Source organism: Fistularia commersonii, chromosome 33 (assembly GCF_037954325.1).
Source record: "Fistularia commersonii isolate RoL2024-O1a breed Wild chromosome 33, RoL_Fcom_v1.0, whole genome shotgun sequence".
Taxonomy (NCBI): domain Eukaryota; kingdom Metazoa; phylum Chordata; class Actinopteri; order Syngnathiformes; family Fistulariidae; genus Fistularia; species Fistularia commersonii.
This window is the reverse complement of record NC_141316.1, coordinates 6,815,902-6,830,461: the sequence shown is the minus strand read 5'-3', so window position 1 is coordinate 6,830,461 and position 14,560 is coordinate 6,815,902.

Below are 14,560 nucleotides of genomic sequence, written 5' to 3'. Positions count from 1 at the left end.
TCCATGGAGGTTCCTTTCCAAACAATCATTTGTCAACCTCTCCATCACCACTGCAAACAGGAAGGGACTCAGAGCTGATCCCTGATGCGGTCTCACCTCCACATTGAACTTCTCTGTCACACCCACAGCACACCTCACCACTGTCTTGCAGCTAGCATACATGTCCTGCGCCAGCCTAATACACTTCTCTGACACTCAAGACTTCCCCTTTTACAATACCATGGTTCATTTCTTGGCACTCCATTGTATGCTTTTGATCGGTCTACAAAGGCACAATGCAGCTCCCTCTGACCTTCTCTTTACTTCTCTACCATCATTCTCACAGAAAATACTGCATCTGTTGTACTCTCTCTAGGCATGAAGCCATACTGCTGCTCACAAATCCCGACTTCTGCTCTTAGTCTAGTTTCCACTACTCTTTCCCCTCACTTCATTGTATGTCTCATCAATTTTGTCCCTCTATAGTTTCAGCATTTCTGCAGCATTTCTTTCCCCGTGCCTCTAACTGGTCCGCTGAAACATTTTCATACATAAAACCGGTCGCTGGTACAAAAAAGGTTGGGGTCCGCTGCCGTAAAACACTCCCACCACTTTGTCTTCTGCTCTGCCTTTGTCCTCTTTACATTTCTTGTCACCAGATTCATCCTACAAACCACCATTCTACGCTGTCTGACTACACTCTCAAGTTACCCTATGTTTTTGTCTTTTTAGGAAAAAAATATTCACTACAGCAATTTCCATTCTTTCTGCAAAGTCTACCACCATCTCTCCCTCTGTGTTTCCATCCTGGATACCAAACCTGCCCATCAGTTCTTCAACACCTCTACTGCCTGCACCAACATGTCCACCGAAGTCTACACCAATTACCACTCTCTCACCTCTGGTGATATTCTGCATCTCTTTATCTAACTCCCTCCAGAGATTCTCCTTCTCCTCTGACTCACAGTCCACCCATGGGGCATTGCCACTAACAACACCGAGCATCACACCTTCAATTTCCAGTTTCAGACTCATCGGTCTATCTGACACTGTTTTCACCTCCAGAACATTCCTCACAAACTCCTCCTTCAAGAGAACTCCTACTCCATTTCTCTTCCTGTCAGCACCATAGTACAACTTAAAACCTGCACCTTGTTACCTTTTTCCAGCCGGCCCCCCTGGACACACAGTATATCCACCTTCTCTGCATCATCTCAACCAACTCATATCTTTTCCTGTCATCATCCCATTAGTCAGAGTCCCTCTAACTGTCACCTTTCCTCTCCTCTGCTTCTGAATACGTCTTCCTCCTCTCCTTTTTCGACCCAGAATAGCCCAATTTCCACCGGTACCCTGTAGGTTCTCGACAGCAGTGGCGATTGTCGTTCACCCGGGCTTCGACCCATCCGTGATGAGATTCACAGGTTCGATTTGCATATTTGGTTTTTGCCCTAAATACTGCATTAAATGGTACGTATTTATATATGCTTGAAAAATATCTTCATCCTTTCTAATACTATTAAAGTAGCAGTTAATGTACCTCCAGAGCATGATCCTGCCCGAAAACAAGTCCAGTGTATTTATGAATTAAAAAGACATCATGTTGCCACATTTTACTTTGTCATCACAATGCAGGTTAAATTTAATGGCACGAATGAATATAATCGTGGAAAAATTCACAATCAAATAAAAAAAATTCTATCAATTTATGCTCCAATTTATAATTAATCTAAAACAGTTACTGGCTGAATATTTATCGTGACCTTTTTGGGGAATTGTTGAGTAGATTTAAAACTTTGCTTAGTCCCTCATCTGTTGAAGGTTTTCTCAGTCATAAATCTTGGACCAATTCTGCTCTTCTTTTCCTCTGGTTTTTAGCAACCGTTTCAAATAAAACCCTCCTGTAAACACACATGCAATCACAACAATCAAAATAATGGGAAAGGAATCCAAAGTCAAACTCTGACATATTAAGTGATCACCTTTAAGTTCATATAAATTTACCTGGACTGCACTTTGAATATATTACAAGAATAAGATCTGCTATGACAGGGGTCAGCAAGCCATGACTCTCTGATGTGGCTCTCTGTGGCTTTTAAAAATGTATTTAAAATTCTTTTAAAAGATTATGGCAATCTTGTAACATCTAAATAAAATGTGTTAAAATATTTTGTTGACTTTTAATAAGCGACTGCACGTGCCAGTAAAAGTATGATTGCACAGAGAGAGAGGACGGTATTTTTGATTTGCTGCCGGTGGATAATTTAAGTTTGGCATTTTTTTGGCTCGAATAGACATTGAATATTTTGATTAAAAGTAACCTTCAATCCAACGTTGCATGTTTTGTTAAAGCAGAAATGTAATTTAGTTTCCTCTACAGTTGTTCAGTGATTTAAAAACATGCAAAACATTTTGTTTATACATAGCATAAAGGCAAAAAAATAACATTATGAGCCATGTTTATTCATTTTAGATTTCAAAAAGGTTGTGTGGCTCCCGGGGTTTTATTGCTGTGGGGAAACGGGTCAAAATGGCTCTTTGAGCTGAAAGGTCGCCGACCTTTGGACCATGACATGATAATGGAGGGAACATAAACATCAGTACAATCTCAATTTCTTGGCTCCACCTGGTGGTTTGAAGAGTACGCTCTGGAATTTAACAGGAGAAAGTTCCAGAAGCCTTTGACTTCAGAATGATCCACAGAATCGGAGTCTTCAGGCAAAATAGAGCCGCTTCCGGGGACGGATTGTTTCCGCACACCACGTGCACAAAAACACACAATAGCACAAGCACGATAAGAGTTGCATGTTAGTCTACAGACATTTTGCAAATGAACACAATTCATTCCCGTGAATATGAGTTGATTTCAGCGAAGAAGGTCAGCGTGTGAGCAAAATACACTGCGTGGGGGTGCAGAGGGGGCCGGGGGGGGGGATTCAGGCGACGCCCACGTTTCAGAGGATCGGTTCCAGGTGGAGCAGGACTCATCTCCCCATTCTGCAAACCCCAGAGGTGGTCAGTTCTCTGAGAGAGAGCAAGGCCTTCTCACCCTGCTGGGATTTATTGACGTTTTTAAAACCGGACTGCCGAATCCGGTGTTATCACCTCGCCCTCCTCTCCCTCATGGATGCATGTTCATGCTGAGATGAATTCCCGCAGCTGTTTGAAGGCGTGGGGCGAGGAGCGTCCCTGCGGAGATGCCAATGTGAACACGTGGATACCCGTGGCGCCGTTGTGCAGTTTGTCTTTCTTGTCCGGTTACCGGTGGGCGAGGTGGCGGAGTGTCTTCCCAGGACGGCATCAACAGCCGGGGCTGTTCTCAGGGCGGCTGTTAGCGGTGTGGCTTATAATTGCACGTTTTTTAATGTCGTGCTTGTAGGAATTTGCACAAGTCGGTGCTTGTTGTGCAAACAATCATTGGATTTGTTGCCATGGTGAATGCACAAAGTTCTTGACTTGGTAGTCTGTGCTGTATTTAACTCCTCGGCCAGTCAGTCCAGTTTCTGTATCAGCGTCTCGCTTTTTTTCGGGCTCATTTATTTATCATTTGTAGTTTGGGGACAAATTGATACATTTCCGAGAAATTCAGTGTCGACTTGACTCTCTCTGCGTCAACTCAGAATTTAATCTTCATGGAAGATTAGCCAAATCTCCTGGGTTTTGGTAAAAACAAATGTATTTCATCATTAATGAGTTTGTGTATCATGGGATGTTAGTCAGCGGTTTCATGAATTTCAATTGTCCCTTTTTTTTTTTTCTCTTACTTTCTGAAAAGGCAGTTTCAAGGGCTGCAACCTATCCCAACACACCTATCATTCGCACGCAATATATAGACAAGCAGCATGTCACAGAATTGCCCCCCCGGTCGCAATCAAACTCGGGAACTTCTTGCCAGGAGGCGTAAGCACCACCTGCTTTCAGCACTTCATTTTTCAAATAATGTTTTCCAGCAATGTGATTAATCACCCACTTTATTTGTGATATAACATTTTGAGTCCCTCTTTTTCCGTGGCCAACGATCTGATTGGTGCAGTTTCAAGGCTGTGGAAGATTAGATCGAATCAGTTTATGATAAATTAAAACATCTGTAGCTGACTATTAAATTGTTTTTTTTTTCTATTGGCTGTTCTACATTCTGTCAACAGTGCCATCAAGTAATACTGAGACTAAAGAAAAGAGGTGTAATTCTCCAAATGACCACTAGGTGGCAGAGCGACACCAACTGAGCTGAATGGCGATGGCCTGTTGTTCTTTGGGATTATAATGTCATGAATCCAAGCAGGAGGTTCAGCAGTGTGCTGAGCTCTTGTTGGTCCCCCAGCGACCCCTTTATGCTGTATCACAGGGTCGGTGTATACAATCGGTGTTCTCGTGCGTGCACATACATGCACACGCGACCGCTCTTGCATTAATTAAGTCTGGCCTGTAATCGAGTCTGACCAAGTCTCGAGTCTGCTCCTCTCTGCACTTGCGTTAGAGAGCTTGGGAGCTTGTGAGACGCAGCTGATCTGCATGAACTCGAGCAAAAACGTGTTCTCATTTCCTGCCATGAAACAAATAACTGCGATTTGTATTTTTTTTCTGCTCGGTTCACTGTAATCTTGCGTCATTCTTTGCTCCTACGCGGTAAATAGGGTTGGATTGGTAACTTGGGGGCTGCCGCGTGATATCAAAGAACCCATGACTTGTTTCTCTATGAAAACCTCTTGCTGACTTTTAGATTCTTTTTTGTTAAAACAAAAATATAGATCATCTCAAGTCCCCCCCCATTCTGTATTTTTGATTTATTGCTATTTCCTACATTAACCCTTTGTCTTTCTTATGTAATATCAGTTGCTATTTTCCTATCTCAAGTGATCTCTCAGTGATTTTCTCCTTTTTCTTTTACCAATTGAAGGTTGTTTGTCATTCAATTATTCATTATCTAGAAGGTTTGTCACGCACTCAGGGCGGCGGGGGTTCTGGAGCTGATCTCGGCTGTATTTGGATGAGCGGTGGGATTCGAATATAGAGACATACAACCTTTCACCCTCTCATTCTCACATCCGGACAATTTGAGGTGTCCAACAAATCTCCTGCATGGTTCTGGAACGCAGGAGAATACCGGAGATCCTGGAGGAAAAAACCCACACGGACGAGAATGGAACCAGGGAGGCCAAACACGCTCACCGCGGTGCCACTGTTTCTTCTATTCTTTAAATATTACATTTTCCAAATGATGCAATGATTTTTTGCAAGTCTAAAAAAAGCCTGAGCTGTTCTTCGCTTTTGTCTGAAAGGTGGTCAAGAAAAGTAATGGGCCAAGACAAAGGGACTAATTGCTAGTTCTTTCTTTCTCATGTTGTGATGATTGAATATTTATTGATACCTATCGGTTCGTTCTCACACTCCCGTCAGCCTGTCCCATATTCCAAGGTGCTGGTGCAACAGCGAACTGGAAAAAACAGTCCATTCACATTCTGGCCTTGCAGCGACGTTTAATTCTCCTCGTCCGTGCGCACACACACTTCCACACACACATTAATAGAGACAGAGTGATGGAGACCTTTGCCTCTGGCGAGCCAGCGTTATTGATTGTCAAACGGTTGGCATTTTGCTCATCGGGTTATTTGAGGGCAGCAAGGAATCCTGCTTTCGCGACAACGCTTTTTCTTTCCCTCGTTTTTGAAATTCAAGCAACAAGGGAAGTGAGTTTCGCATTATTTACCTAAGAGTTAACAACGTGCACCTTCGCGGATAAAGGCTCCGTACAGGAGATCCAGCACGGCACAAGAAAAGACACGAACCACTACAGTACATCTTTTTTTTTTTTACTTTTGGCACGTCCATGCAAATGTACGAGGTTGGTTTTCTACCATTTGGACAAACAATCGCTAATCATACCTTGTGGTGTATTCTATTAAAATAGTTAATTTTCCCTGGAAGGTGGTTCCACTGAAGAGGAGCTCGGTAACTGAATGGATTCTCAACGCGTGAATCCCACGACTTACTTCATTGCCATGGTGTTGGTTTTTCGAACATGTGATGTAACTGCGATGTATTTCTGTATCTTTTCATGCTTTGCGTTTTCTTTTCTTTTGTGAGACGGCATGTACAAAGCAGTGTAACGTATAAAAGTTAAAACCTTGGAATGTTGAATGCTGGCGCTCTGATAGTTGAGGTTGATATTCAATGGTGTTCAGTTCACCCGGAGAATTTCATAAGAATTCTGCGTCAATGCTGCAACGACAACAGCAGAAAACGTATCGACAAGCATTGTTTGCATACATGGAGGAAAGACTTGGTGGCGTTGGTGTGTCTGGCGTGACGTTAATAAAAAGGAAAACATGAAACTGAGAAGAAATACACTTTTGAATGGCATCGTCTTGGAGTTGGCCTTGAGACCTACTGACAGTACATATGAAATACAAAAAGAGGTGCTACAAAACTTCTCCCCGTGTCTTGGCAGGTTCCACCCGGGTTCTCCCGTTTCCTCCCACAGTTTAAAAACATGTACGAGGGTCAATGGAGACCCCGATTTGTCCGGGCGTGTGAATGAGAGAGTGCATGGTTGTGTATCCGGATATGAAATGTGAACGATTGAGTGAGTGGCTGCGTTTCACTGTACAACATGTATAATGTCTTTCAATGATGAATGAATGAGTGAGTGGATGATTGGTGTTATTGACTGAATGAATGATAGTCTCTATTTGACATTTGAATGAGAGTGAATGGTTGTGTGTCTCTATATGATGTGTGTGTGAGTGAGAAAATGTTACTGTATGATGTGTGAACATCAACGATCATGCGTTTTTAAATGATGTATGGATGAGAGAGTGTATGGTTGTGTGTCTCTACATGCTGTATGTACTATAAAGTGATGATGATAAATGGCGTAAAAAGTGACTGCGTGAATGGTTAAATGATGTTAATGACTGGGTGAATAGTCTATTCCTCCATATTATATGTGAATAAGTGAGTTAATGGTTGTATGTCTCTACACGACGTGAATGACAGGGTGAATGTCTCTCTATGATGAATGAGAATGGTTGCTTTTCTTTATATGACGTATAAATTCTCCACCTAACCTTATTCTCTGTATTCTCCTCTCTCACACCAACTACCTTCATATCCTCTCTCACTTCGTCCATCAATCTTCTTTTTGGTCTTCCTCGAGACCTCCTGCCTGGCAGCTTCAGTTCCAGCATCCGTATACCAATATATATCCTCTGTACATGACCCAACCATCTCAGTCTGGCTTCTCTGACCTTCTCTCCAAAACATCTAACATGTGCCGTTCCTCTGATAGACTCATTCCCGATCCTATCCACCCTGGTCACTCCCAAAGGGGAACCTCAGCATCTTTTCGTCATTGTAGCTGTTTCTAGTCCATACAGCATCACTGGTCTCATCACCGTCTTGTACACCTTTCCTTTCATTCTGGCTGATAGTCTTCTATCGCATGTCTTTATATGACATACAAATGAGAGAGGGTGAATTATTCTTTGTCTCTATATGATGTGTTTAAATGATGACTGGATGACTGTGAGAATGAGCAAGTGAATTTATATATGTCTATATATTGCGTGAATATCAATATGATTCTATATTACAGGGTGAATGACAGGGTGAATGGTTGTATGTCTCTCTATGATCAATGACTATATGTCACCAAATGACGCAAAAAGGTGAACGTGAACGATCATGTGTCTTTAAATGTCAAATGAAATGAGTGAGTGAATGATTGTATCAGGTGAATGACATTTGAATGACAGGGTGAACGACCGTAGGTCTCCATGTGTGACCCTGTGATCGATCGGTGATCACTCCAGCGTGAATCCCGCCTCTCTGCCGGTGACAGCTGGGATCTGCTCTAGAAACCCCGCAACCCTTAGTGCGGGATTGGCGGGAAGAGAAAAGAGGTTTTTCTATGTTTGTGTTTTGCAATTAAATGTATTGTATTCCTTTTACACGACTGTGTGTGGAAACATCTGTTGAATCAGACTCCATTCTTAGTCACACCCTCAGGTTAATTCGACGTGGGCTAAAAGAAAAATCCCAGCGCCCGTGACTCACTGCTCATCTTTCTTTTTACTGTATGTTGTTAAAAGCGAAAAACTGTCAGAGTGGAGGTGAAGCCCTGTGGTCCGTCCCTGCGGACTCGTAACCGTCAGTGTGTTGTGACTGTAACGGGTTTACAGAACACACGGCGGCGGCGTGATCTAACTCTCACTGTAACGTCCGGTGACAAATCAGCGACCCCGCCGGCGTTCACACACCGACAGGTGATCTCATCTCGTTCCGCGATCTAGTAGGTGCTTGGCCTAAAGGCAGGACCCCGGCCATTAGTTCCCTTTCCCCCAATTATTGCAAGCCCCGTCACCTCCAGACGTCTTCTATGGAATTATCTCTCCCCACTCTACACACACACACACACACACACACACACACACACAGCTATCCTGTCTCCAACCCTCCTCCACCTCTTCAACCATCTTCCCATTTCATGCCTCCTTATTTTCATCACTCATTCATCATTTGTTACATTCAGCGACCCTCCCCCCATCGACACACACACACACACACACACACACCACTATCACGGGTGCTATAGTGATGGTAATGTGACATGAAGAGGATAGTGTGTACGAGCCATTGATCAGCATCAAAAAGACACACTTAGGTACCCCTTAGATACACCCCCTGCCCTCCCTCTCTTGTCCTCTTCCTCCTTCTGCCATCCCTCATCTCATCTTTTAATGGATAGATGCTTATTTTGTGCAAAAAAAGAAGAGAAGGAAAACATCCCAGGTTGCCCATGTCAGCGACTTGGATGGATGGATAGTTGGATGGATAGATGGAGGAGAAGTTGACCCTGAAATGGGACCCTGACAGCTGGCAAACAGGTGGCCAATGACATACTCTCTCTCTTCATTATGCCAGGAACAACCAGGAGCTACACACACACACACACACACATATAGTCCTCTGCGCCCTGCCATCAGGTGAAGCAGGCCAATCAGAAGGGGGCGGAGGGGTGTTTGAGTGTGTGACAGAGTGAGAGGGGGAGGGGTGAGGCAGGCCTGGTGTGCACCTGTCCAAGGAGCCCACCTATGGCAGAGTAATGTTATAAGCCTGCAAAACCACCTGGGATCTCTCCCTATCACACACACACACACACACACACACACACACACACACACACGGTTTAGTACAGGTCAAAGAATATGAAGCCAAATATAAAATATTGCTTTTGTATTAACCGTCCCGCTGCAACCACTACATTTCATCTGCACCCCTCTTTGATTTTTTTTTTTTTTTTTTTTTTTACTTCAGGTCATGTGAAAAAAACGCAATGCTGATGAAATAACGGCGCTAGACGGGAATTAAAAAGGAGGTTATTTCGCTGAATTCGCCACCTAGATTGTTTTCGTACGGCCAGAGGTTTTCAATTTGAAGACCCCGTGTTTGAATTCATCATTCCGAGGGGTTTATATTGAAATATGTCAATGCACGGGAAGAATAATACAAAATAGAGAAGACCACATGCTGTGGCAGCTAAAGAGAAAAGTAAGGCTAGCTAATTTGACAAAAAGAAAACAATATATTGAATATATAACTTATTAAATAAATTATCATTACAAATATGTAACTATAACCAGAGATTAAAAAAATACATTTTCTTGTTGACATGATTAACGGCTTCACTTTGACGCACTTACATGCCGTTTATAACTAAAACAATTACAAAAAAAAAAAAAAAAAAAAGACAATTGATTTTTGCCCGTACAGGTGATGAAAAACCTTTTGCTTCATTTTTTTCCACAATCTTCTGTCTGTGAAACAGATGACTGAAATTGCGACCTCTCTTTGGGTAACTTTTGTATCACTCTTACATCAGCAGCGAGGGGAATAACCGACATTCCTCCCATCGCAGAGGGGGACTTTAACCGGAGAGAAAAGCGCCGTCGTCAAAAAAGCGGTCATTTTTACCCAAAGAGGCTTTGTCCGAGTGTGGAAACGGATGGTTTCTCGTACTGTTTAATATCACGCTTATTTTGTGTGAAATGTAATATATAATGTAACGGGTGTATCTTGTTTTCTCCCCCCCTCACACACTGTCATCGCCAGAGCATCATCTCTTCACGCCATGTGTCCCCCAGCCGTCCTGGAGACCCTCTCTTATCCTCTACTCACGAGCTCTCTGTCACTAATTACACACACACACACACACACACACACAGGTGCACCCCCCCCCCCCCCCCCCCCCCCCACACACACACACTCTTCATTACTGATCACTAACAATACCCTTCCCCCTGAATGCCCTCTCACAGTCTCTCCGATGGCGAGTAATTCTCTCTTTCTCACTCGGTTTATGTGAACGCGTGCGGCCGCCAACCCCCGCCTCCTCTCTCTCTCCCTCGCCCTCCATGTGGGCTCCGTCGCACAAGATTCATTTTCTTCCAAGAGGTATTTGATATTCGCGCAGGCCACATGGGACCCGAGGAAGAGGTGGAGAGGAGAGGAGAGGACAGGAGGTGATGAGTGAGAAGAAGTGATCCGGGAAGTTGAAAAAGATGTCCAGAAATTAAACTTGTTACAATGAAAATTTTTAATGGCTCATTTTAATTTGAATTGGACGAATAGGGTGTCTTAGTGTCAAATAGGATGAAAAACAGGAGGCGGAGCTGGAGGTCGCAGAGATGAAGATGTTGAGGTTCTCTTTGGGAGTTATCGGGATGGATAGGATCAGAAATGAGTCCATCAGAGGAACAACACATGTTAGATGTTTGGAGAGAAGGTCAGAGAATCCACACTGAGATGGTTGGGTCGTGTACAGAGGAGGGAGAGTGAATATATTGGTAGACGGATGCTGGATTTGGAGGTCTAGATGAAGACCAACGAGAAGATTTATGGACAAAGTGAGAGAGGATAGAAGGTAGATAGAGAGAGATAGAAGGTCGTTGGTGTGAGAGAGGAGGATACAGATAATAGAGTTAGATGGAGATGGCTGATTCGCCGTGGCGACCCCTGAAGGGAAAAGCCCAAAGTGTCATTCATTCATTCATTCACTAAATCTATCGCCAGGTAGCAGATGTCATTGGGTGAGAGGTGGAAAAAAATGCATGTTTTTGGAAAAAAATGACATAAACTGACTAGGAGTTGACAGAGATTACTGTAATTTCTGGGCTAATAACCGCACCTTAAATTAAGCTGCAAAATAAACAAATATATATATGTGTACATATATAGGCCGCACTTTTCTATCAGCCGCAGGTGTCCATGTTGTAACATGAGATATTTTACACAGAAACATTTTGTTTTTTAACTTTTAATTAAATACATAGTGGTAATATCCACAAATACTTACTGGAAATGTTGTTTTTTTTTTCCAAACAGAGACTGTAACACAGCTGATGAAATAGATTAACAGTACATATCACAAGCAAAAGTCTATCCATCCATTCATTTTATTTTGTCCTACTCCAGCTGATCGCTACCTTGATCTTCCTCCTGCGCTCCAAAACCGTTAAAGTGGTCTTATTTAGTCTCTGAATTGAACGGCCACAGAATTTCACGGTAATTTCATTGGTCCGCTGTGACGAGGCTAAATGTTTTGGTGGCATGAAGCTCCGAAAATATCCATAAATTAGCCGCATCATTGCTTAAGCTGCAATGTTCAAAACTTAAGTAGCGGCTTATAGTCCAGAAATGATGGTATGTTTATTCAAAGTGCATCTTCCTTGTAGTTAGCGAGCGCTAAGATGCTAAAATACACTCATATAAGTAAAAGTTACCTGTGATACCACAGAATGTTACCATCGTTCCTGTGTGAGTATTATCTACAATCTCAGCTCTGAAAAATCAAAAATTCCCCAAAGGTTTCGGAGCTTGCCGACAAAAACAACAGATGACACGCTCATTAGCATTTTTAGAAAATCAGCACTCCGATGGCGTGTGTGAAAACCTTGAAGACGCGAGCCAAGATATTTTAACTGATTCACCCTCGACAGATTCCAGATTCACAGGCGAAGGCTAGAAATTGGGAAATGTTGGCAACCAGCTTCAGTCGACGCCAGCCGGAGGGAGCATTTCCTATTTTTCCCCTATAATAGGGATCATCATTTATTCCCGTTCAACGGTTCTTTGGCATAATGTCTTGCTCATCAACATTTCGTCAGGCTAGCTAAGCGGTGGGCAAAACTATGGCTCGCGGGCCACTGCCCGGCCCGTTGGTCTTTTTTATCCGGCCCCCCAAATATCGTTAAAGAATTCATACTTGATGTGAATGATTGAATGATTGGATCGATGAATGTGGGAGCTCAAACAGGAAATTATTTCATTTTTGGAGCTACTTGAGAATTTTCCTGAGCCGAATGACACAGATTGGCTTTGGGATTTAGCCTTTGCTGTGGACATCCTGACACACATGAATGAGCTGGACGTGAAGCTACAAGGGAAAAAAACGGTTTGCGCATGAAATGCAAGCAAACGTCAGAGCCTTCAAAACCAAGCTGGTTTCACTTTCAAAGCAAATGTCAGACGAGTCTTATACGTATTGTTAACAAATGCGTATTTTTTTCTAGATGTATCGTATCTTGTGGTGACCCGGCCAGTCTGTCATATTTTAAAATTTCATGCGGCCCCTGAGCCAAGAGGTTTGCCCACCCCTGGGCCAGCTGGAGCTTGGGAATCGAACCAGTAGCGCTCTTACCACCCTCCCAGCAGGATTCTGCACATGTATGATCTGTAGCGGCGGTCCCCGACCTTTTCTGTGCCAGGGACCAGTTTTATGCATGAAAATGTTAGAGGCGCAGGGGTTCAAATCATAAAAACTTTTGTCAGTTCACAGTATTTAATCGGAATACAACAGTTACACTGAACCTGTAACTTAGCTTGGAATCTTGATATTTTCTATTAAATGCAGGTATCTTTTTGCTAGCAGTCTGTGACGCTTCTGTGGTCTCACCGTTTGCTTGTTTCCTCCTGAAAAAGCTCTCCAGCGACTTTTGTTTCTGTTTTTTTTTTTTTCAAGGGCTAGCTTGTGGTAGCTGATTGTGCAGCAGTAAGGCGAAGGCCTTACTGTACCAAGAAAGATTTTCTTTGCGGACTTCTACCAAATGATCCGTGGACTGGTACCGGTCCGGGGACTGGGGGCTGGGGACCGCTGATGTAAGCAATGCCTTCCCAAGCTAGCTTGTGAACCAACGCAGTTTTTCCACATAGTTCCGAATTGAAGCTGTCGGTCAGTATTTTTCTCCAGCTTTTTCAAACTTTAACGTCCTGTGAATTTTTTAAGCCAAGGCAAAATCAATGTGAGAGCTTGTGCTCTTTTTTTTTTTGCTGTGGTGACCAGGGGTTGGGGACCTCTGATCTGTAGCCTCCAATGATTTCTATAGAGTAACGATAAACAAAATGAGCTCTCCAACGTTGGCATTTGGTTGGCACACAAAGTTGTCCTTCTTGGCGTCTTGGGGTCTTGTTCACGAGTGAGGGAAGGATGGAGCGGGAGATCGACAGGTGGATCGGTACGGCGTCTGCAGTGATGCGGACTCTGTATGGGTCCGTCGTAGCGAAGGAGGAGCCGAGCCAGAAGGTGAAGCTCTTAATTTACCGGTCGATCTATGTTCCCACCCTCACCTATGGCCACGAGCTGTGGGTAGTGACCGGAAGAACGAGATCGCGGATACGAGCGGCCGAAATGAGTTTTTCACCGCAGGGTGGCCGGACTCTCCCTTAGAGATAGGGTGAGAAGTTCGGTCATCCGGGAGGAGCTCGGAGTAGAGCCGCCGCTCCTCCGTATAGAGTCAGACGAGGTGGCTCGGGCATCTGGTCAGGATGCCTCCTGGACGCCTCCCGGGGGAGGTATTTCGGGCATATCCATCCAGGAGGAGACCACGGGGAAGACCAAGGACACGCTAGAGCTTCCATGTCTCCAGGCTGGCCCGGGAACGCCTCTGGATCCCCCGAGAGGAGCTGGACCATGTGGCTCAGGAGAGGGAAGTCTGGGCCTCTCTGCCGCCCCCGCGACCCAACTCCCGTTAAGCGTCGGAAGATGGATGGATGGATGGACGGACAATGTTGTCCTGTCTCTGTCAGTAGCGGTCCGGTTTCCTCCTCTCTGCTTCACTCTGCTCCAACTGGTTAGTGATGGGTCAATAGTGATGCATAACCGTGGGAGGGAACCATTGTGTCCAGTGTGAGGGAGGCAGGGCTAATCATTGTACGGGACAAGTTTTGGCCTGCCCGGCCCGAGGAGCGGTGGCCGCGTGTGATCAGATGTGTTTATCATGGCTCAGCACACACAAGGACACGCAAACACAACGGAGATGAAGTCACGCCCGTTTTAGCGTTTTGTTTTGTGCGAACCGAAGTCGCCACTTGCATTCATCGGTAACCTCTGGTAATCCAGTCCCGTATATGAAGTTATTTCAATCTCACTATTTGATTTCTGCCCAGACCAAAACCAGGAAGTACGATGTGGTCCAGTGACCTAGTATTTAGATTTTATATTACCGTAATTTCCAGACTGTAGAGCGCACCTATACAGGACTGTCTCAGAAAATTAGAATATTGTGATAAAGTTCTTTATCTCATG